Below are 24957 nucleotides of genomic sequence, written 5' to 3'. Positions count from 1 at the left end.
AAGTAATGAAATGTGGCTGAGTGATCTAGAGTGGATGACAGAATCTCACACACATATACTGTGGGTCTCCCTGGTAAAGGTCACATGCGGTGTAAAGGTTCTGCCCCTCCCTTCTTGTTGCAGTGTGTTTTTAGGGAAGGATGTAATTTTAATATGGAAAGGCTGCAATGTGTGTCCCTACAAGGAGGAAGGCAAGGAAAACTCAGAAGGACTGACTTAGGCTTCCTGCAGAGTAGATTTACTTCGATTCTGAAGCCATGTTTCTGCATTTTCATGTTTGTGAGATACAGGAACAGACAAACTGTTTACTTTTTTGAGGAATCTTTCTTGGTGCAAAAGCAGACTTGCATATGGTAGACCACAGTTTGAGAGGTGGTACATATGTGTGTTGTCATCAATGAGACATTTGAAAAACAGTGAAAAAACAAAGCTGAAATGAAGAATTTGTGTTCATGACATTTCTAGCTCATGAGTAGATGTACATAGGCCCTCGAATCTACTTTCCTTTCCTAATTTTCTGTATTATTAACTGTCCTTAGCATTATTTTCACATGTAAAGATTTGAAGTAATTGTCAAACTCCATCATAAAACATTCCTGTTTGATGTATCCCCGATTTGCCTATGATGCTTTTTATAGTCAGAGAGTTCAGTATAGAATAGAAAGCAGTCAATGAGACTGTCATAGCACAGTAAGGGATGCCTCCTATGATATACCTACTCACATGCCTTCTATCAGTTTAAAGAGGTATGTTGTAATATTTGTACCAACAAAATATTCTCTGAAGTCTGAAATTTTCTATAAAAGTATTTAAGTTATCTGTCAGAAATAAAAATAGGAACCTATAGAGTCTAGCCAAAATTGATAACTAAATGTAAGAAATGATTTGTGTCACTCAAATTGAAAATGTGGGTAGAATATTGAAAGAATAACTATATTCATAAATAGAAAATGCCTATCATAAACATTTTCCATACTTATTTAAAGACAAAGAAGAAGGCACGAAGGCACTACCAATGCAGCAATTAGCATATCTGGATTTATTCTGGACATCAAGAGACATGCTTGTGCTCCTTTTCTGACGAGATAAGAATTCATTTATTCAATATGTGGGTTTCCTACCTCAAATGTTAAGACATTAAAATTGTATTTGTATGCATAGTAGAATATGTCTTTATTTGAAGCAGCACACACATTTTATGACAACATGTATATCAACTTATTTTAAGTGAATTGTGATAAATACTAAAAAGAAGCTGTAAGTTTATACATGTTAAAAAGAAAGACTTCCTTATGGACAAAAATTGAATAGGCTTTCCAAAAGCTCTGGGTAACAGAACTCAGAATGTCTCTCTTCGCTCTGATTGTATACTCATGGAGCAATCTGAATGTAATTGGGTTTTCTGTAGATTTTGAAGGTGATATCAAGAATTATGGAATTATATGTTTGAGTTATCACAACTTCCTCTCTATTTTAAGTGGTATATAAACCTCATAAAATTGCTCAGGGAAACTGAGCAAATGAATGTGAGACTCTGATCACTTTGAGGCTCCAGGACTCAGTAACCTTTGTGCATTGCCAGACTGAGGACACATTATCACATCACTGAGACATGGCCTCCTCAGAACAGTCAGGGCTCCCATAGCTTTCCTCAGCAGCAGGCCCTAGATGGATGATCAAAATGGAGTATGCTGAGCTTGGGAGACAATGACATTTTCCTTCACTCTCTCTTCTCTATCATTCAGCGACTGACTTTCATGAGTTTTCTTGGCTCTTTCTTCCTGCTCCATGCTTTGATCTTAATTTAATTCATGGTCAGTTTGAAGGTATAAAACTTGTTTACATTTATGATAATACAGTTCAACAGATATTCACTAGGCTCTTACTGAGTTTCAGAGAAGTTAGTTAATGTAAATTAGATTTTTCTAAGCCGTAAACAATTTCATAACTAGAGTATGAATTGATTTGTGACTTTATATTAAAAAATATTTGAAGATGCCCTCTATCATAAAACAAAACAAATTTGCTTAATAGCAAATGCTTAGCCTGTTCAAAAGGAAACTCATTTGAAACAAGTTGGCATTGTTGTACATGTATATATATATACAAGAACACATTCACACATGATTATACACATTTATAAACATACACATGCATGCACATACATGTCCACACATTATAAACTTACACACATACACAAACACAGCTGCTTTCTTCACTGAAATGCTAACACTTTTCTATTACTCTGAATCGTTTTAATTCTCTAATCTATGTCATTAGAATCTATTTTATTACTGTACCCTGCTGCATTTTCATGTCTATTCTAACCAGTTTTTAGTATATTTTGTAAAACCTGCAGAATCAAGAAGTAAAGTTACACCTCTCTGCCTCCTTCACACATTATTTCCCTTCTATTCTGTGAGGACTGCTGTGGTTTCATGACTTAAAAAAAATACTTCTAATAAAGCTTGTTTTATAATCCGACAATTAGTTAAGTGTTTTACCTTTATTTCTCTTCACACATCAGCAATCCATTTCAGGTTACCTGACAAGAAGCACAGGTTTGCATTTTGAAAATGCTGTGGTTTATAAAAATTCTCTGACACTGGAACTAAAAAAAAAGGACAGCTTTCCTTTCTATGGTGCTATGAAGAGTTGTTATATAAACATTAATTATCTCACAAAATGATAAGGTATAGGAATTAGACTACTTGAATTATGTTGAAAACATTGATATTTTAAATCAAATTGAAGAATTACGTAGCATCACACATGAATCAGTACAGCCATGATTACTTAGATTACATTGGTTGTCAGTGATGTACTTCAAGAGGGACCCAGATAACTCCCTGAATATCATGTTCTGGTTTTTTTTTTTTGTTTCTTGTTCTTTTTTTTTGTTCACATCATGAAGCTATATTTTATATAAAATATTCAGGGTGACTTGAACATAGACTAATTGACAGATGTACTCCCCCACTTCTTGGGATCAATCATGTGTCAACACAAGCAGGTGCATGTGATATGAATCTAAGATAGGCATGAAGAGACTCTTTCCTCATTATTTTCCGTTCCATGTTTTCTATTGTTTTATTTTAAAAGCTTTCCTAGCCAATATACTATTTGCTACTGCTTAAAATTGTGCCCTTAAGCAGATAGCAAATGAGGAACAATTCTGATGGAAAACATTTAAAATAAAGCTGTCTTCAATAAGCATTTCAGCAAATCACCAGAACACAAGTGATTTTCCTATGTTAAAACATAGCACCATAATTGATGGATTACCAAAAATAAAATGTCGTCTGGTTTTTCTATACAGTCAGAACAACGTGAGAACCTTACTCACAAAAGTAGTCCTGAGTCCTGAGTACAGGATACAGACGTCAACCTAGATACAGACTGACGTCATCACATTCTGAATTTTATTATCTATTTATTCACAGTTACTCATTTTCACTAGTGACTCATCAAAAGATGCATCCTGACTGAACAGATTATATAGATTGGTGATAGTAATCTTCTGCCATTTTGTGCCCATCAGTAAGGAAATAAAATTCCCAGAGGCTCTTTTGGTGTGAGCCATGCTTTATAGCCACAAAATACAACATTCAGAATATTCTTATTTATATAATATTTTAATGTCTGTAAATGTTGTGGAAGTTCCTATTAGAAAATTCACAGGGCTATGTATATGAGCAAGGCCTTCATTTCCATGTAGCCATTTCACTAGGTGTTCATTCACTCATTCATTCATTATGTGATGGATGGTGTCTCTTTATGTTTCAGCCCTTGGTACAGTGCTGGAAATTTATGAATTATCAAAATAAATAAGGTTTGCCGTTATACTGCTTTTAGCCATTACTCGTTCAAACACAATTATAGATTCCCTATTAACACTCAGAACGAATGAACTACTTCTTGAGTTTATAGCTTTTTAATAGACAACCTTCTCAAAGGTCATGTAACATAACAGGCAATACAGATAATTACCAAATTGCTTATAATAAGTGCCAAGCATATTTATAATTACTTTACTGTCACTGAATATATCAAAAGAAGTTTTCAGTAACTCAGATTCATCTTTTACCTGGATGCTTGATTCTGGATGCTTGGGACTGTCCTCCTTCTCCCTTCCCGGGGAAAATTTCTCTCTAGCACTTGAAATCTAGCCTTGTGGTTTAGCTTTACTATGACCAGGGCAATGATGCTGAAATGATGTTCGATGAGCTCCGAATTTTAGGAGTCAAAAACTTGTTTATGTCAAGTTCTTCCTCTTGGAGCACTGTCGGTACTAATGTAGTAAAAACTCACAACAGAAACCAACTTGGTGATGAATTCCAGACTCCTGACTTTAGTTCATCTACCAGTTTACTCTCAGCTAACCTCGACGTAGGCACCAACTTATTCTTGCTTCAAGAAACTGTTTGCTGTAGGTGGTATAGTGTGTAAATACAAATAAAAGAAGTGTAAATGTGATAGATGGCAGATACTGTGAGGACAGCCTGTATTAACATCAGAAAAGCTTCTGTAAGATCCACCTCTATCTGTCCTAGAGTACAGAGTTTTGCAAAATTACTATGACATGATGTAGAGGTAGAAAAAAATAAACATAGTATGCAAGATGCTATAGTTCCAGCGAAGGAAATATATTTTTCCCACTAATAACTATAAGCACAAAGGCCATGTGGCAGAAAGGAACAAACTTCTAAAGTCAAGTAGAGGAAGCCTTGCATGGTGGGAATATAGTGATATTGCAATGAGAGATAAGGGCATATTGGCAGGCCAGGGACAGATATGAGAGCTATATCACAGTTTCTTGTGGAGGACATGGTTAGTAGCAGTGCCTGGAGGTGTGTGTGTGGGGGGGGTACCACACTGAGCAGGTTTGCTTCTTTATAATGTTGTCTTTTTTTTTTTTTCTGAAGTCAAACTTTACACTTGCTTTGTATTACTGCTGCATAAGCTTTCTGCAGAAACAGCAAAGGTGCCCCCTAAGCTAGTAGTCACACTGCTGCTTAAAGTCATTACTAGAGTTTTACAGAGAAACCTTCAGTTATACAAAGTCTCTAAAACAAACCTGATAATGAACATTAGTTAGAGAGGTGAGCTTTGGGTACATTTGTCTCTCAGAGGAACAATTAAACCATCACATGAGCTATGATTCTGTAGTTAAAAATATTAATGAACCCAGGCAAAGAATAAGGCTGTACAATCCTGATAGCTGCTATTCTGTGTGGTCATCAACTCCACCAAGTCAACATAGCAAAAAAAATCTTGGGTTGATGAAATGTTTCAGATTCTATTTTTATTCCACGTAAAAGACATGTCTGATGGAAACTGTCTTTGCATTGTTTTCAGTAGGATCAATTCTAGTGGGAGAATAATTTTGCTCTTGCCTAAACTAAAAATAGTAGTATTGGAATTAGCAATCCTCTATCTCTCCCACTCTTTACCAGTTTCACAATAAAAATAAATAAATAAAAAGACTTTTAAAGTGACCCAAATAAAGATGCATTTTAGGGAGATTGTTATTTTAAGCAATAAGCTCTTAAAACAGGACAAGTGGATAAAACTTAAAGACAGACAAAGAAGAACAATTCAGAATTCTTTTAGTTATATTCAATTGTCACAATAGAGTAATTTTCTCTCATCCTCCATAAATCTATCATTTTTGCTAATACTTATGTAAAATCATTTTCATTGTAGCACATAATATATATTAATAAGCTACTAGACTTTTCCTAATATTCTACTTTCCTTTCCACTTTAGATTTAACAATCATATAATAATCACTGCTCTGCTTGGGAATGAATCATATGTAATCGTGAGGAAGTAGCTGTGAGCGAGATGCCGCCCATGAGAGATTTAATCATAGGAAATGGCTGACTTTTTATTTCCAACAACCATCTGCACTCATGGTAAATCAGGTGCTAATGAAGCCCAGACCCATACTGCACAGGAGCATAAATCTTAAGAACCAAAAGTCATGGAGCAACAGACCTCAGAAAACAGAATTTTCTAAGGAAATGTACTAGGATTATCATATAGAAGGTCACCATCTGCAAATGTGTCATACAAATGAATAAATTTGGTAGTTATAATGGCACATTATGACAGTGGCTGTAAACATCAAATCTTTACATTACTTTGGAAGCTCATCGCTTTCAAATATTATGATCATTTACGGTTTCATGTCAACTTTTAGACAGGCAACATCTTGAGGGTAAGCACTCTTCAAGCCAGTGTATTTTTACATGTTGCACAGTGCACTGCAATTATATCCACTCATTTCTTGCAGCATAATAATGAGAATAATGTTTTATTAGTGCATCCCACTTTTAAAGCAATAAATAGCTGCAGAATTCATTTCTTTCCCTCAGAAGTTCAACAAGCTACATACCTCTTGGAAAGAATTGGTACCAGACAGTGAATTTGACTCGAGTACTGTCTCCTGAGATTCAAACAATACAACAGGGTCTTTTCAGAGGCTTGTCTCTTAGTCATGGAAATCTTTCTTTTTATGCATTTCTCAGTTATAATCAGAATGATACATACAATAGTGATTACATAAAAGCAGGGAGAAATGTTAAGGCCTCAAAAATATGATGGTACGTCAAACCTTATGTATCTAAAACAAACGAGAAAATATCTACCAATCTCTACATTCTAGTGCAAAAGCTTTATCTATATTTGTCATTATTAATGATTACATTGTTAGCCATTTTCAAATAACACAAAAGCAAGGGCTTAAAATGATAGAGAAAACTGGACATGTGGTTCCTTTCAGAACACTTAAACTAGCCTTAAATCCACAGTTTCTACCCCAGCTTTCCTTGGCCCCATTTTCTCCATTTATTTACATGTATATAGCAATCCCAGAAGAGTCCCCTGAAGTTTTTATTTCCTCTCACATTTGTAAAGAAGACACTAAAATGTAATGCAGTTTCTGGGGTTGATTAGTCTATAACCAGCCTAAGGACTTCCATGTCATAGGGACCTTGAGGAAAACATATCCACGGATCATAGATACAGAGTGAATTTGAGGAGAGGTGTCATTCTTTCTTATATCCACACATGACTTCTAAACACAGGGTTATATTTCAATTCCAGGAGTCAGACCGTTTTGAAATCTATTTTACACCAAGGACTATGTAAATTTAGGTTAAAGTCCTGTTTTAGTGAACTCACAAAATTAGGTAGAGCTTGACAATGGTCATAGACAACAGATCCTATGCATCATATATCCAGGTCACTGGCTTGACTTTTATTTTCTATTCAAAGGTATATAATATCCAGCTAGGTGTGGTTTCAAAGAATTGTAATCCCAGCATTTGTGAGGCTAAAGATTTCAGGTTCAACCTAAGCTACATAACAAGATTAGGTCTTTAAAAATACAAAATAGAATAGATTTGTTGCACACACAGGGAAACTCAATACTTGGGAGATGGAGAGAAGAGGGGAGCAATTCAAGTTCATCCTTAGATACAGAGAGAATTTGAAGTCATTGGCTTAACAAAATAAAAAAGCAACAAAACCAAAACAAACCAACAAGAACAACAACAAGTAAATGGAGGGAACCCTAACACAGAGCACATACTTGAATCCAGAGTTTATCATTTTAGGGATTTTAAGGTTACAAATACAATAGTTCAATTTATAGATATGTATCTCTCTCCACATATATTTGTATATGTGTGCCCCCCCCGTGTATGTGTGTGTGTGTGTGTGTGTGTGTGTGTAACATCCAGGTTAAAACAACATGATGATTATTACCTCCATTTAAAAGGTGCAAGACAGTCTAATATTACTAACTATCCTTCTGGATGTATTCAAAGAATGCTCTTCAGTCCTTATAAGAACCTTACTTACATGAGATGAGTGTGTTTAACAATTAACAGCTGCTGAGTCCATCCTTCTGACTCAAGCAAATAAATATTGACATTTGTCCTGCAAGGATGAAGCAAAGCACAGCAAGTAGAGTGATCAATTGTATATGTGTTCTATAGCATTTATTTTCCCGTTTAGTGATTTTTTTTCCTCTTTCATTTATTTAAGTGCATGGTGAAGAATTGACAAGTCTTTATTTCATCATTTAAATTATTTTTCTTTGAGCCAAATACATTTTTATTTTAAATTCACTCAGACGACATCACTTGTGTTTTTAGGAACCTGATAATGGTATATTTTGGACATTTTAATATAAGAAATTAAGTTGAATTCTAGTCAAAAATTAACAATCTTTTTGTTTTCTTTAAAGATTTCTTCTGTGAAAGAACATGCTTTCATTTGCATAACTTACTGTGTTAAAGACTGTAGAAAATTCCTTGAAACCCAACTGCGAAGGAAGTTCGCAATTTGTCATATAGCTTTAAATACAAGTACATGGCTCCATGTAGCAGATGAGTTAAAGAAAACCTGCCAAAAGTTTGTCACCCCAAGCCACAATATCATTAGGCCCTTGTTTTGCTTGTTTGGTGTTATTTTTGCTTTAACGGCAGACCTATATAATAGGACTCGCTATGAATAATGGTGATTTCTCAGAGGAATTCACAGTTTATAAACATAAATTAGGTTCATATTTACTTATCTATTATTCTTTTCCACATTGTTTTAGGGGGTACATGTTGAACTTAGAAAGCATTAATAGTATAGCTGGTTATTTTTTCCCAAAATAATGTCTTCTAGTAGCATGTGTCCAACTAAATGCATTGAATATGCCCACTTATTTCCCAACATCCATTGTTTTTTTAAAAAGTCACTACCATTTCCTTCCTTCATAACTTCATCAGTGCAATTGGAAAAATTTCCCATCTGGAGTAGAATTTTATTTCTTGGTCCTTTTCCGATAGGGACAGAGCTTCACCTCATTCTTATTATATAAAATAGCATCCACTGTGATGGTATCACTTCCAAATAGAAACATTTAGCTGTTACAGTGAGATGCTTCAGAACCATTTTTCTTTTTTGTATTGAGTGGCAAAGTTCAGGAAGTGGCCTCACTGTTTCCCTGAACTTTTGATGCAACATCACAGACAAAACTGGAGAAGCCCTGTGAAGAGCATGATGCAAGAAGGTCCTTGGAAGATCTGAGTCACTGCCCTTCCATTGCCTCAGCATAACACTTCTTGTGGTCAAAAGGATCACTAACCCACATGCCCAAATACTTATTTGCATATGGATCAATTTTGCTTCTTCAAATTTTTTGAACAAGCAGTAGCATTAAATGAAACTGATTTAAATTTACAATTATAAGTATATACATTTTGAAAATTGTTTTTCCAAAGCATTCTATAGAGCGAGTTCATTTCCCCAAATTAAGTTTCAGTTTATTTGTTAAAGTGCCAGTGTTACTGAAACTCCTGCTGCAGAGGCTTCATCACGCTTTGGCTAGTGGGAAAACGCAGTTCATTTACAGCATGGGAAGAAAGGCAAGGCTGCAGCACATTGCTTACCCAGTGTTGTTTGCATGATCCACTTTCTTCTCCATATCTTATCAATGTCAGAGGTACTTTGAGCATAGTGTGAGCTGTGAGGTTATCAGGATAGGCTGACTTACTTTACACGGTGGTGGAAAAGTGCTGTGGTTATTTTAAAGTCTTTTCCCCTTGGGTTCTTGCTTTTCTTTGCAGAAATTCTTGCCCAAACTATGATCTACTTCGCACCCTTCAACGGGGACGTCTTAGCTATAGTTACTTAATGCGGTGAAGTGCAGAGCCACCAAACCTGGAAATCTTAGTCTGTAACCCATTTTATCCACTGACATCCTTTTGTCCTTCTGAAGGATCTCAGAAAGGTCCACAGTTTGTATTTCCCATGCAATTGATCCTACATCTAGCTTGCAGGGATCTTGTGTGATCCAGTTAAACTCAGAACCAAATGTTCTCGAACTAAAGACCTCCATTGTCAATAACGTTTCATTCTTGATTATACTCAGTGGTGGCCTACACAGTAATATACAAGTCAATGGGCACATATTAACAATTCCAGGCAAACACTTTAGAATTTTTTCTTTGATTTTTATTTAAGGGAGGTTAACAAGAAATGATCCCATGAGAAGGTTGGAGTTAGTTGATATGAGGTTCCCAACAGATATACAGTAGAGGACTGCCAGGTCTGGGTTCAGTCAGAGAAGATGAACCTAACCCTCAAGAGACTGGAGGCCTTAGAGAGTTTAGAGGTCTGTTGGGGGAGGGGTATGGGGACATGCTTGTGGAGACACAGGTGTCAGGGAGTAGATATGGAATGTGGGACAGGTAAACTGGTAGGGGAATAAAATCTGGAGTATTAAAAAAAGGAAAATTAATGATAATGATGATGATGATGATGATAATAATAATATAATAATAATAATAATAAAGAGAAGGCTGGAGTTGTGTCAGCATGTCTTCCTGAAAAGACTAATTAAAAAATAAAACCCTTTCGATCTCCAAGAATTGGAAGGGTGCTCTCTTGGTAATGCTGGTGTGGCAGCCTACTTTCTCAGTTCTTAAACTGGCTTTGTAATAACAACTACAAATTGAAATTTGTTCCACCTAAACTGCCATTATACTAATATATCTCAAATAGAAACTAACTCTTGTCAACTCCATCTGACCCCCACACCCACGACTTTCCTCCACCCATCCTGATTAAAATTCTTCAGGGACTTTATATGAATTTAGAATACAGTCTAATTAAACCTATAGAGTCCTTCATGATCTATTATATTCGGCCCGTCTTAACAAGTGTTATGTAATATGATGTAGCCACATAGGACTTCTTTAATTTGTCCTATGTGAACTATCTTTCTTCACTCTATCTCCACACTGTTGGACTTTATACTTTTTTTATTGTGAGGGTCTTTCCTGTGTATCCTTGGATGCTTAAAAGCATAATTGGACTTCAACAAAAGACACTGGTGGCAAATAGGCCTTGTTATGACAATCAAATATTTCCAAATAGCCAATGAAGAAGAGGCAATTTGTCCCTCTATTGTATCTTATAGATTTTACAAGTTCCTTTTCCTTACCCTTCTTTGTATGTCCCAAGCTATCCTCAGCCCTACGGCACTTCTAGAACAAAGCCAGCTCTTGTGACGGGACACCTTTTATTTCTTTTTCAATCTTTATCTTTCTTTTCTCCAAAAGAGAAGTGCAGTTTGGGCCACACTGGTCCAAGGTACTTGTCACATACCAGATCAGAACATCAAAATGAGGTTTATGATAATACAGATGAAGGCTGAGGAAAATCTAAAACTTCAGACTGTGGAATAATGTGCTCACAGGATCTATAGACTTGAGTGAATGTGAGTATGGAGTGTATGTTCTGAACGTGTTCTATGTGACTTCCTGAAATGATACATTTAGTCTTTAAAAAATATGGAGCTAAAGAGATCTGCAACCCTGTAGGTGCAACAATATTATGAACTAACCAGTTCCCCAGAGCTCTTGACTCTAGCTGCATATGTATCAAAAGATGGCCTAGTCGGCCATCACTGAAAAGAGAGGCCCATTGGACATGCAAACTTTATATGCACCAGTACAGGGGAATGCCAGGGCCAAAAAGTGGGAATGGGTGGGTAGGGGAATGGGGGGGGGGTGATGGGGGACTTTTGGAATAGTACTGGAAATGTAATTGAGGAAAATACGTAATAAAAAATTATTTACACACTAAGCATATCTCTATGTTGCAAAGGAGAAAGCTGTAACATTGAGTGTCCATTGCAAGTTCACAGTAGTTCACAGTCAGGTTCTAACTTCATTGTCAATGGGCAGAAAGAGATAGGAAGGCCCTGAGACTGTGAATAGAGGTAGACATCTAGTCTATTTTCAATACACTTTCATCCTTCTTGTCTCAAAAATAATAAAAATATGTGTATATTCTCATCATTAAAATAATCCTATATCAGATAAAAATTTTCCTAGATTCCTCCTCAAAATTAGCAAAGCTACTAACTGCAATTTTTCACTTTAAATTAAACCATAGAAATAATTTTCTTTTCTCCCTAAACCCATTAAGAGTCCAATGCTTTATAGCAGAGATGACACTGAATGATTTGCAAATTAATGAGAGCACTGTGACTAGTTTTACATTTCAGAGAGAGACCTGAATTGAAATGGAAACTTATAAAATGCCAGCTTTTCCAAACCAGTCTCTTTCTTCAGCACATGTTCCTTATTTCAATAGGAAACCCAGTTAGAGTCAATTTATGTGCGCAGTGGCTTAAGTTACTCTTTTCAGGTTGATTGGGGATATTTTAATATTTCTACAAAGGCAGGTTAGTGAGCACAATTTTTTGTTTGATTGTTTGTTTGTTTTTGCTTTGTTTGTTTTGGGGGACAGGGTCTTAAATTACAGCTATGTCTGTGGTATAACTCACTTTGTAGACCAGGCTAGCCTTGAATTCATACAGATCTGCATGCCTACTCAAGTGCTGGGATTAAAGGAATGTGCTATCAAGTTGACAGGAATGAAAGCACACAAATAAAAGCTTTATTCTAATAGGCATTTAGATGATTCCTATAAATGATCAAATTTAGAATTAGGTTTTCTTTTCTGTTTTTTTTCTTTTATATTGTTTATCTACTATTTATTTATTTAATTTTGTTCTTATTTGTATGAGACCCTTTACTAGCTCCCAAACCCAGGAGAAAGTTTTCCAAGAGACCCAAAATGGCAAAACTACTTAGCAAACTTAGTAACTTCAGTTTCTGAGATATTTAAGCTCAATAGCATGGGCAGTTCATGGGCTCAAGTACTATAATGGTATACCACACAGATTACAGGTTAAAGGCTCTGGATCCTAAACACCCCTAACTTGGAGGTCATTTTATCTCATTATACTGTTAGCTTTTATTCAAGGGATTTCATCTTTGACCCATCCTGTAAAACTGTTTCCTGATTAGGTGTTTCAAAGCAAATGTAACAAGAATAAGGCCTTGCAGCTAGGCAGCCAAATGTACCTTTTATAAATCTAGCTCTAAACTTGAAGAGAACTCTAACAATGGCCTCATTAACTTAGCAATCACTCAATGTCACAGCGATTATAATGTACTAAGCTGTTAAAAGAGGAAGAAAAAGGAAAATTGTTTTAATCCCATGATTTAATTTAAAATGAAAATGAAAGATTGCATTGCAGGTAGTCTTACTATACTCTTTTGGATTGCACTATGATTTAAATCTTTCTTTAAATCTCTCTGGGCTTATGCTTTTGTCTTTGTTTTAAAACTACTGAATGCACATTCTCATCTTTATAGGGCATGTACCAGTACACTTGAAAAATTGAAAATGGTAAAAAAAAAATTATTCTGATAGTTTAGTAAAAAATATACCCCCAAATGAGAGCTACCAAAATAGTAAAAGTCAAACCAATAACCATAGGCAGAATCCCACCTTTCTGGGAAAAATGAGATGTCTGCCTCTGTCCCTAAGGCCCACATCATCTATCCTTCTGAGGTCACCTGAGAGTCTTATTAAATCCCACCTTTACATCTGCAATGAATGTGTCATTTTTTCCTTGACTCCTTCTCAGCTTTGTCTTGAGATCAGCCATTAAAGGACCCACAAAGGCCCTTTTTTGACAATATAATTTTATTTCTTCCTTAGTGTGCGTCTTCTATAATGTCCTGAGATTTTTGTCTCTCCCATGCTCAGTTCATAGAAGAAAGACCCCATCACCCTTTGATTTTCAAGTGCAGTTGGAATATTTCAGTTCTTGTCTCAAACACTCTTGAGACTTTTTAGACTATATAGGCAACACCACCCAACCTGTTTGGGACCATTCAGATAATTGACTTCTAGAAAGGCTCAGCACAAGGGCAAACAAGGGAATTGAACTCTAGGTTTCAAGATTCTCTTTCTACCCTGTGAATTTTGATGGAGAAATAATCTGGACATTGATTTAAAAGTTCCTTAAGTCCCAGGAGAAGAGAAAATGACATTCTGATTTATTTGCCCAAATAAACAGAGAAAAAAGAGAAAGGTTACTTTTTTACTTTTGAATATTCACTTTTATGTTTGGCACATATACCACAATTACATAAGATACTAACTTTAGGGAGACAGAGATAAAACACATGCTGAAATTCTCTGTACAATCTTGGTAAATTTTCTGTGATTCTAAAATTATTACAAAATAAAATTGTCTTGAAAAACTTATTGAATGTTGGAATGTTGAAATCCAATGATTTCAAATGTCATTTTTATTCTAGACAATGACATAGGAAATATTTGTGTAGGACTAAAAACTGTTTAAAGTCTTATCTATCCTTCATTAGAGACTAATATCACATAAGGAATCCACATTTCTGAATAAAACACCCATGTTTATTTGGCGAGGTGTATAACATGTGTATTGAAAATACAAACCTCAGAAGTCATAAAAAAGTAACTTGTTGTAGGTAAATATCTCATTTTCTTGAGGCCCTTTTTACTTGATTTTTATGCAAATAGAATTAAGACAGAAAACAATCATTTTTTCTTTTGTCCATTATAAATATGTACAATTTAATTAAGTAGGTGGCTATTAACAAATCTGATCTGAAAGGATAGGATGAAATTTTGACTAAAAATGCAATAGATTGCAACAAGATTATGATAAATGTCAAATAATGAAAATAATTTTTTCCAATTTTTAATCAACATCCTTCTCTAGAGCTACGTTGCATATGTTCTTTTAAGACTTTCCCCATAACACTAAACTTCTTTTCCAAATTTGTTATTTACATGTCAGATTCATTTCTCTGGCTTAATTTTCTTGTCTCATTATGCTGAATTCAGCAAGTGTTTGTTTTGAAACCCTCTTTAAATAAGAGCCTCTATTTCTTTTCTTCACCTGGAAGCTCTTAACCATATATAAAATTATTTTTTGTTGAACCAACTTTACTGTTCACGCACTATCACTATTAGCAGTTTTATGATGAAATCTATCATTAGGTAGGTTAAAAGAATTATGAAGGGTCTACCTAACTTTCACTTTTTTGCTTGTTCTTGAGAAATTTGGTAATTCAAAGAATGAGCAAACAGAATAGAAGAATATTTTGATTGTTGTCAAATGATCCTCTACTTCATGATTTCAGAAGGCTTTAAATGGCTGTTTTTAATCTAATAATTCTTCTTAATTTATATCACACCTTTGCTTTAATAACTGTGAAGCCCATCTTAAGAGCTGATTGAAGGTGAAGAGTTATAAGCTCTGGCTACATGTGGTTCTGTCTTCAAATGCTAGATGACATATTACTCTTAATATACTTAGCTATGTGCAAAGCTCACATAAAACTACATTTAATGATTCAAAGACTGTCCATACTTGAAAGAATTTTAAATAGATTTTCAATGTATAAATACCTCTTTTTACTTCCATTTACTTCATTGAAATTTCAATGAAGAAATGTACACGAAAAGCAATGCAATCAGTGGCTTGTATAAATAAAATGGCATGATTCTCAACTTTGTTATAAATACTAATAATGGGGTGCCACAGAATACAGAAAACCCTACTGGTTATTGATGCTACAGGCTTGTGAGATTGCTTCTACTCTTGGACTTGCCTTTGCTTATTGTACTAGAAGTGGGGTTTTGTAATTTATATAAATCACTGAACTATGGAATATTATGCCTAGTGATTATAGTGTAGTTGTGACTACCTTCTTAACTTAAAATATTGTGGAATTACAAAAAAAAAAAGAAAAAAAGAAAGAAAGAAAGAAAGAAAGAAAGAAAGAAAGAAAGAAAGAAAGAAAGAAATTCAAGCTAGTCCTTGTAAACTAAGATACATGGGAGGCTGTAGTGTCAAGATCTCAAGTTCAGACAAGTTCATCTAGACTTTTGACTTATGAAAATTGATATAAGTATCCATATAGGTTTATATGGGTTCAACTTGATAAGCTGCTTATTGTCAGCGATTGCTACCAGTTTTCACTAGATAATAAAAACAAGGTAATAAATTTAACACACACACATACATCCCAAACTCACTGATGTGTTCATCTTTCCACTTAGTTTATGTTTTATTTTTTACGTTTATTTTTTATTACATGTTTGTACAAAAGAGAAATGACATGCATTGTAAATAACATGTCTTAAATGATAAGATTAAAGGCCATATGCCATTAGGTTCTTGATTTTCTACCTCAGAAAAGAAGTGCATCCCATTTTAGTTAGTGGTTCTCTGCATGAGCCAGACGCTTACCCTCTTGTGACTTTGTTCTGAAAATTCATTCAGTTTTCTCTCTCTCTCTCTCTCTCTCTCTCTCTCTCTGTCTCTCTCTCTCTCCCCTCAGCATTAATTCTTCTTCCTCATTTCAAGAATACAGGCTTTATTATCTCTGTGGTCTTCAACTTTCCAGACTATTATACAGGTAACATGCAACCTATATTTCTCTGACTAGATTGGTCTCTGGCTACTTCTAGAGCAAAGACAACTTGATTCCGTGTGGCAGATGGTATACTGTGTATACCATCAGTAGCATGTGTGTGGTCACAAACTACTCTATAATGGTATATACAGATCTGGAAGCCCTGTGGTTGACAGGAAAAGCTCTTAGAAAAGTCTATATTTAGTAGCAGGTTGGGGAAAAGAGGATGGGGGCTCAGGCTCCTTCTCTTTATACATCCATCATCAGGTAAGATCTCTGCACTGGAATTTGGTCCCCATGTTGTTCTATGATCATTTCTGATAGCTCTATTTAAAAGACATGATATGAATATATTTCAGTCTTAGAATTTTTAGTACCTCCATTTGTACTTTTATGTTAGAACTCAGCTGTAACTCTAAGGACAACTCAAGTAGCTAAGACTTACTTACTACATGCCTGCAATCAGAGGCCATGTGGAGAGCTTGGTATGTACTCTGATATTCAATTCAGAGGGCAATGCTTTGGAATATGAACAGCTTTTATATACATTTTATACATGAGAAAATAGAATCTTAGAAGTAGAATTTTTTTCCAACCAATTCTTCATTTAGATTTAATAGTAATCCTTTCTGTCACTGTCAGAATGAAAGTTTCCCCCGTTTCTCCTGTTTTTAAGGTATGCTTTAATAACAAAAGATGTTTTACTGATTGAATTTAGACTAGGATCATGGTAAAGATTTTTGTCCCATTTCTCGATTCTACCCGTGTTTAAAGTATAACAGCATTCAAACACAGCAACCCAGGATGCTGGTTCTTTATTTTTTAACCTTTTGGAAATAAGGCAGTCATTTTAATATGTCAGAATTCCTTCTTTCAGTTCCCAGGGTATGAATTTCCTATAGATTCAGAAGAGCCATCATCCCTTTACATTTTATGGATACAATTCAGTTTTACGAATGCAATTCAGGTTTATCCCAGTTCTCACCTCTGTTAGTCTACTAGTGCTTGCATGATGGCTGCTGGTAAGAAAGATGAGGACTGAATGCAGGTGTTACAGGAAAGAGCATCCCTAGGGGTGAGATTGTGTATGATTCTTGACTTTCTTGCCCATAATTAGTAGGGTCCTTGTGCACAGATATATAGAAGGTGACATTCTTTTTCCTAAAAAGATTTTTTTACCAACACATGACAGAGAGGAAGACATCTTTTAATTTAATCATTTTTATTTCTCTTTGCATTTACTATTATCTATTTATGGTAGTGTAGTAGCTACCATATGTTCCTAAAGGCTCATGGATTGGTGATTTGTCTCCTGCTTGCATCCACTTGGCATGCTGAGCATAGTGGATAATCATTACACCCTTATGGTTGAGGTCCTGAATAGGCCTCTGTGATTTCAAGCGATCTTCATCTGCTGGGTTTTCAGTGAGTAGGTTTGTTCGACTTTGTTCTCTTCAGAAACGCTCTCCAGAAGCCTAAAGGAATTAGGTCTACTTGAAAATGGACCAGATCCTGGAAGTCAAAGACAGCACTTTCTTAAGATCGGTTGATTATCTCAGGAACTTTTTAGAGTGACAGATATCTGACGTGACCAGTACTCCATTCTCAATGATCCTTTTAAAATTTGTCTGTGAGCACAAATGTACACACTATGATATTTGTAGTTCATATACGCACATTAACATCCCAAAGTACAAGTGTAGTTTGTCTTATGGAAGGAAAAGCTTGGTATTTCTCATTGAAAAGTTTTAAGTGTTCTTGTTGTTAGTCGTGACGAGTCAGAAATGCATACCACTTTATTATGCAAAACAGAGCAACTCTGGAGAAATTAAAGATTTAGAGACCCTTCCTCCAAAAGGAATATATATGAAATAAAGAATCAAAAAGCTTGAGATTTCACAACCTTGAGTCTCCCTCATATTTATAGATCCAGAAAAAACTAACAAGGTGTCCAGAAGGTAGAATAAAGACTTGCCTGATATGGAATTTGTGAGCCTTGACTTGGACAATATTTCCCTACTTTATTTCCTCAAGGAAATAAAAAATAGAATAAAAGTATGGTGACAGTGTCCTGTCCAGTGAAGACACTGGCCAGTGACATGGCTTGTTCTGATGGTTGGGGTACTTCCCAGAGGCATAAGTAGAGCTTTCTCTTTTATTGTGGCACAGCCTGCCGATAAAGTCCTGTAGTATGGGTGAGATTCAACAGTTTTAAAATCATGGTTCCTGTACATACTGCCTCTTTTCACTCTTGGAGAAGCTTTTAAGATCACAGAGTCCCCGAGTATCATTCTTGCTTATTCTTCCTTCTCTTCTAGAGGAAAATACTGCCTTGGCTATCCAAGGTGCACCAGGACCAGAAGCAATGCCTAAGGAAGATAAACTTTTACATGATCATCAAGTGTGGCTTGGGATCAGTTTCCAGTGCTTCAAAAGTTCATTTGGGATCACTTTTTTTCAAAGATAGAATATATTTCTAAATCATATTAGTTTAAACAAGTGAGAGTTTCACTTAGAAAAACAATTGTTTTCTCTGTATGACCATGGAATATGTTCTTTCACTGTGACATCCTAGTAATAGAGTAGTGATCCAGATTAAAAAAAGAATATCCAAAGAGCAAAATCGATGCCCCATTCTAACCAGGTTATCCAACTTCAATCATTCTCTGTGTCCCCCCACACACACACAAACAAACAAACAAACAAACAAACAAACAAAAAACCCAAACTTTGTATTTGTCTTCTCAGACATAACTTAGCCACATGGAAATGTGAAGTTCTGAAAGAGGCTGGGAGATGCATTTATCTTACTGCACTAAAATTAGGGTTCAAACTGTAAATAATCAGAAGAAAATAGCCTTGAGTGTGTCCTTTTGAAGAACCTGTTGATGGACAGATAAAAATTCATTTTCACATTGACTCTTTAAGAAAGCATGTGGTTTGTTTATGAGCACGTGGATGACATAGGTGGAAAGAGCAATGTGTATAAACTGTATATGACAACAGTCTTAGCAACAAAAATGTGTTCTGCAAACATCTGGCAGTTTTTCTAGGGAGAAAGCTCCAAATACTGCGAATGAATGCTACTGACTCTCATCACCATCATTCAAATAGAAGAAAACAGTCCATTTTGTTGAAAAAAAAAAACCACAACACAACAAAACTAAGGTCTAAAAAAAGCAAGGTAACAGAGATTTTTTTTTAATTTTTAATATTTTTATTACATATTTTCCTCAATTACATTTCCAATGCTATCCCAAAAGTCCCCCATAGCGCCCCCCACTTCCTTACCCACCCCTTCCCATTCTTTTGGCCCTGGCATTCCCCTATATTGGGGCATATAAAGTTTGCAAGTCCAATGGGCCTCTCTTTCCATTGATGGCCGACTAGGTCATCTTTTGATACATATGCAGCTAGAGACAAGAGCTCCGGGGTTCTGGTTAGTACATCATGTTGTTCCAACAATAGGGTTGCAGATCCCTTTAGCTCCTTGGGTACTTTCTCTAGCTTCTCCATTGGGAGCCCTGTGATACATCCAATAGCTGACTATGAACATCCACTCCTGTGTTTGCTAGGCCCCGGCATCGTCTCACAAGAGACAGCTATATTTGGGTCCTTTCAGCAAAATCTTGCTAGTGTATGCAATGGTGTCAGCGTTTAGAAGCTGATTATGGGATGGATCCCTGGATACGGCAGTCTCTAAATGGTCCATCCTTTCATCACAGCTATTTTAAAAACACTAACCACTGAATCTCTAAGACTGAGTGGACGGGACTTACTTGAACTTATTTGAACATATGAACTTTACTGTCTTTCAGAACCACTGTTCCACATGGAGTGTGGGAAATTTTCTCTTCTCTGCTGTAGGCCTGGAAGCCTGGGAGCGGATGAGGCAATATTGCATTTATAATCATTGTCTTAAGCTAGCGTTTTAAACCCAGCTCAGCTCCATAGTAACAGCTGTTGTTTTCTTTACTGGTGTATTTCACTTTCAGATATGATTTTCAAAAGATTTCTTCAAATTTCATACTTTTTCTTAGCAAGTATCTCTGTTTAAATTCCCAAGATAAGAAGAAAATGGTTCGTCTCACACCTCCTCCACACGTAGGGAAAATCTGGGCTGCTTGTGGCCTTTTGCCCTAATGTATGATGCCTGCATCAACTCTTATTCCCTTCTCATTTATCAAGCAGGAGGGACTGGTGGTGGTAAGGCAATCCTGACCACAGGAATCGTTGCACAAGCAGAGATTTTAGTCAAAAGAGTGGGTGAGACAGAATGAAAATTAGACCGCAGATGTAATTCCACTTTATACCTGGGATCATTGCTCCACTCCAGGTCTCCCCTTACATAGTCTGTCTCCCTATCTCTTCCTCCCCTTCTCCTCTGAGAGGGTGGAACCTTCTTCCCCCCAAGACCCTTGTGGGTATCCCTCTGGCACATCAAGCCTCTCAGGCCTAGATGCAATCTCTCCCACTGAGGTCAGACAAGGCAGCCCGGTTAGTGAAATGCAGCTCACAGATTATTTGTTGATGCTCCTGGTGTACAGAATTTCTGCCCAACTACTGCCAATGGCTTTTGCAGAACTCCAGCAACTGGGGTGTTAAATTTATCGACATGTACAGGTACACTGTCTCCCTGAGAGAACTGGCCTTTTCTAAAACTTCAGGCATCTTGAGGTGGACAGGGGACAAAAGAGGAAAAAAAAAAAAGGAAAACAGAAACAGATTGTGAACACCAGTGCTCATTTTAATTGATCTATCAAATAGAAGACTTCTGGTTCATTATAGACTACTGATTTTCACTTTAATGACCCATAGTATGCAGAGAAAACAGGGAGGGGACAGGACATACCATGAAACCAAAATAGCTAGGCTTGGGGAAAACAATGTTGGGGCTAAACATGCAAATAAATGACCATCATTTTGATTACACATGCGCTGATACCTTGCATGTTCATTCCCTCAATAGGACTAGGAAGAAAGTCTTTCTTTTATTCCCATTTTAAAGATTTGTATTGCCAGTTGAAGTAATTTTCAAATTCTCCCTGCTAGGAACTACTGCTGCCTAGAATTGTGGAGAATTCTTTGCAGATTAGGCAAATGCTCCTGGATAGTGTTAAACTAGAGAATGATTATTAATGCAGATATGTTCATTTTCAGCGTCCCTACAGAGCCCAGGTTGGTCTTGAACTAGTGATTATCTGGCCCAAATGTCAGGACTACAGACACATCTCATAAAACTCTCTCACGACATTATTTTTTTAAATAGATTAAGCAAATATAACCGATACCTAACAGAAGAAAGATGAAAAGAAGCATGCCATTCTTCTAGGCTGAAAGGATTATTGCATTGTATTTTTAGTGCATAAAATTTGAAGTATTATGGAAGCTTTCTATCAATATGCAATGATGGGACTCTTTCATTTCCAAGGACAATTCTTATGACATAAAGATGACTCTCTGTTGTTCTAAAAACGTACGAATAAATAAATTGATGTATGCTGAGGTTTCCGAATTGGTTTCTATTAATAAAATGGCTTTCAAAGTATTTTGGTATTATGGAAAAATACGAATTTTCCAAGTAGCAGCATTTAAAAAGGTGAAGAGGGTAGACAGAAAAGCACAAAGATGAAACTGGTAGCTTGTCGAACTCCCTTCTGCCCTGCCTGCCAACATGCATCCGAGGGCTTTTCTCCCGAATTGCTAGAGCTCTTCTTTACCCCTTTGTTAACCAATTCAGAGCATGAAGGCAAGCAGCCTCCGAAGATCATTTGAAACACCCCTTGCCCTTTCCTCACGACCTCCTCGCACCTTGCAGCTCAAAGAGCACATCACAACTGACTTTTGTGATCATTATTGAAAGATATCTTTCAATATAAGCACTGATTTACACGTTGGGGTGTTTGTAAACGTCAAACAAGCAAGCCGCATTTTGGATGAGTTTGTAAAAGTCGGACTCACACAACGGCACTTTGGATGAGCCCTCTTTTGTGTGTCTGCTTCATTCCTTTGTTGGAGTTACACATTTTCTGTGTGTGGGATTGAAGAATCATGGAAAATTGCCACTTGTGTGATAAATTACTGTTTTCACCCGTCAAACATCGAAAATGCACCCTACGAGCCTCACACACCATTATGCTGTCCCATCTAGGACCCGTTGAAAGTCAGCAGGGTGCATCTGGCTGAAATTCAGTCAGGCGATTAAATTTATTCAAGCCTGGTGAACTTGAGAGCTTTCAAAAGAAGAGTAGCTGAAGCCTTGAGATTATAGTCCTGACAGGGCTGTGGAAAGGTGTATGACACCCGCCAGCTCTCAGCGAAGCCTGGTACCTGTCCCCATTGATCCACAACAAAGTTCCTCTCAGTATTTCCACTTAACATTTCCTCTCAGGGAACCTGTGCCGTTGGAGATATTTACGACTTGCTTTCAGCTTAAAAATAAATCACCTCTAATTCCTCTAAGCGAAATCAATCAAAAACCTGTAAAAAATGGACGGGTTGTTTGGTCGATTCTGGCAGAAAGGTAAACAGCACTTCAGCTTTTTCTCCGCCATTAAGGCCTAAATAGCCTAGAAAGTAAATCAATATTTCTAGTCAGCCTTCTGGCTATTGTTTAGCCAGTAGATATGGATTTGCTGTGGCTTACTGCACTCCTTCGGGACTAACCTATAATCCTCCGAGAGAAATAATAAGTTCGTTATCTAGTTCGGCTCTCTGTTGTCCATTTAAATGGACCACATCCATCAGCGGCTCTTGTTAAAGTTCAAAGATGAAGCCACCCTCTGAACACACTTTAGGCTGCATCACTTTCAACGGAGGGGACAAATTAGAGCTCAGAGTTCTGCTGGTTGGCAAACAAAATAAGACCCCCACATGGGGATGGTGGTGAGACAATAATTTGGGTATGAGAAGGCATACAGTACTGCTGATTCAAGACAAGATGTGCTACTAGCTCGGTTCTAGGTAGGCTGCTCACACTAGACTTTCGAGCTTTTAGGACCTGTACTCCTCCATCTCAAGTATTTAATTAATACTTGAATGACTCAGAATTATACCAGTGACTTAATACCCCCACCACCACTTTCTGAAGTCATCAAACCAAAAGGCCACTCCCACCCCTCAGGAGCACATGCAAGGTCTTTCCTGATTTAAATAGTTCAATTGTAATTTTGTTTTGTTTTGTTTTGAGCCAGGGTTTCTCTGTGCCACCCCTACTGTCCTAGAACTAGCTCTCTGTAGACTAAATTGTTGTCAAATTCAAGAAGATACACCTACCTTTGCCTCCTGAATGCCTGGATCAAAGGCATGCATCGCCACCACCCACTGAAGTAATTTTTAATAATTGCTTGCTCAAATCAAATTTGAGGAGGGGACTTAGAATGAGTCTTTTGGGAGGCAAAGCAGTTATTTTAAGGAACTGCCTTGCCTTGCCTGCTCGGTGTAGACTGAGCTCTCCTCCACATGCCATTTCCTGGCTTTTTGGGAGGTTAGGATAACGTTGGAATAATTCATCTAAAATATCCTATATAGATAACCTTCCTGAAATTTGTTATTTTCTTCATCAGCACCAGAGACGATTTGTGAGGATCACTGGAAAAGTTTAAATTTATATATTGGCAAAGTGTGAGCTCCTTTGATAAAACAACCCATACAAAAAGAAAGCAGAGGCTTCCTTGTGCATCGAGGGTTGTAGGTACCTTGCATTGCATCTTCATCCACATTTCAGCTAGAACACTTGTGGGGTGTATTTAAGTAAGATTATAATAACAGAATTGACAAGGGTAAATACAATTCTTTTAAATTAAACATCCCCAGAATGTTTTAGAATTAGAACGTGTGTGCAAAGTTCCTCATTTAGAGCAAGCAGAGAGATGACTATTTTTCATGGCAAAATATTTGCCATTTCTTTCTTTTTTTTTTTTCAAGTGATAGGGCTTTAATTTTAACGTTGTTTTTGCTCTTCATTATATAGAAAGTTTGTTTTATAGAAACCATTAAATTATGTGGCCATCTGCTCTAGAGAAAAAATATATTAAAAATCAATATGAAGCTGCAGTGTACACAGCTTGACCTATTTATTACTTCTACTAGCTAGTTAGTTATTGGGTGGGTTAAAAATAGAGTACAAAGAAACAAACTGCTTTTGAGAGTTAGAGCTACATTTAATTTTGTATGGAGATGTGTTTTCTTCTTTTCTATTTGGTTTTCTACCCTGTATGTTAGATCTGGTCTCATGAAGATGAACCTGTCTTCTGCCTCTATCACCTTTTGTGTTCTGTAACTATTGTAGGGCTGAGCATCTAGAAGGCAAAAAGTTGGCAGGAAATAGTTCATCCCCATCCTTTAGATATTATACATGTCTAACATTTTTTTCTTTTTTTTAATTAGATATTTTCTTCATTTACATTTCAAACGCTATCCCCAAAGCCCCTATAACCTTCCCTCCCCTGCTCCCCAACCCACCCACTCCTGCTTCCTGGCCCTGGCATTCCCCTGTACTGGGGCATATGATCTTCACAAGACCAAGGGCCTCTCCTCCCATTGATGGCCGACTAGGCCATCCTCTGCTACATATGCAGCTAGCGACACAACTCTGTGGGGTACTGGTGAGTTCATATTGTT

At 36.6% G+C, this 24957-nt stretch overlaps 1 protein-coding gene and 1 long non-coding RNA gene across 8 annotated transcripts in view; one reads left to right on the top strand and one right to left on the bottom strand.

Moving 5' to 3' along the window:
- The window catches only part of LOC110306669, a 38475-nt gene extending 37368 nt beyond the window's left edge, over window positions 1-1107 (top strand). Inside the window, exon 3 of the long non-coding RNA XR_002379304.1 lies at window positions 987-1107. This is a non-coding gene — a long non-coding RNA (uncharacterized LOC110306669). The remainder of the gene's footprint in view (window positions 1-986) is intronic.
- Dgkb (diacylglycerol kinase beta) overlaps window positions 1-24957 on the bottom strand; it is a 710085-nt gene that overhangs the window by 189738 nt on the left and 495390 nt on the right. The window lies entirely within an intron of this gene.

The sequence above is a fragment of the Mus caroli genome, chromosome 12, assembly GCF_900094665.2.
Source record: "Mus caroli chromosome 12, CAROLI_EIJ_v1.1, whole genome shotgun sequence".
Lineage (NCBI taxonomy): Eukaryota > Metazoa > Chordata > Mammalia > Rodentia > Muridae > Mus > Mus caroli.
Note: the sequence above shows the minus strand (reverse complement) of the source record. Positions and strands in the feature narration are given on the sequence as shown.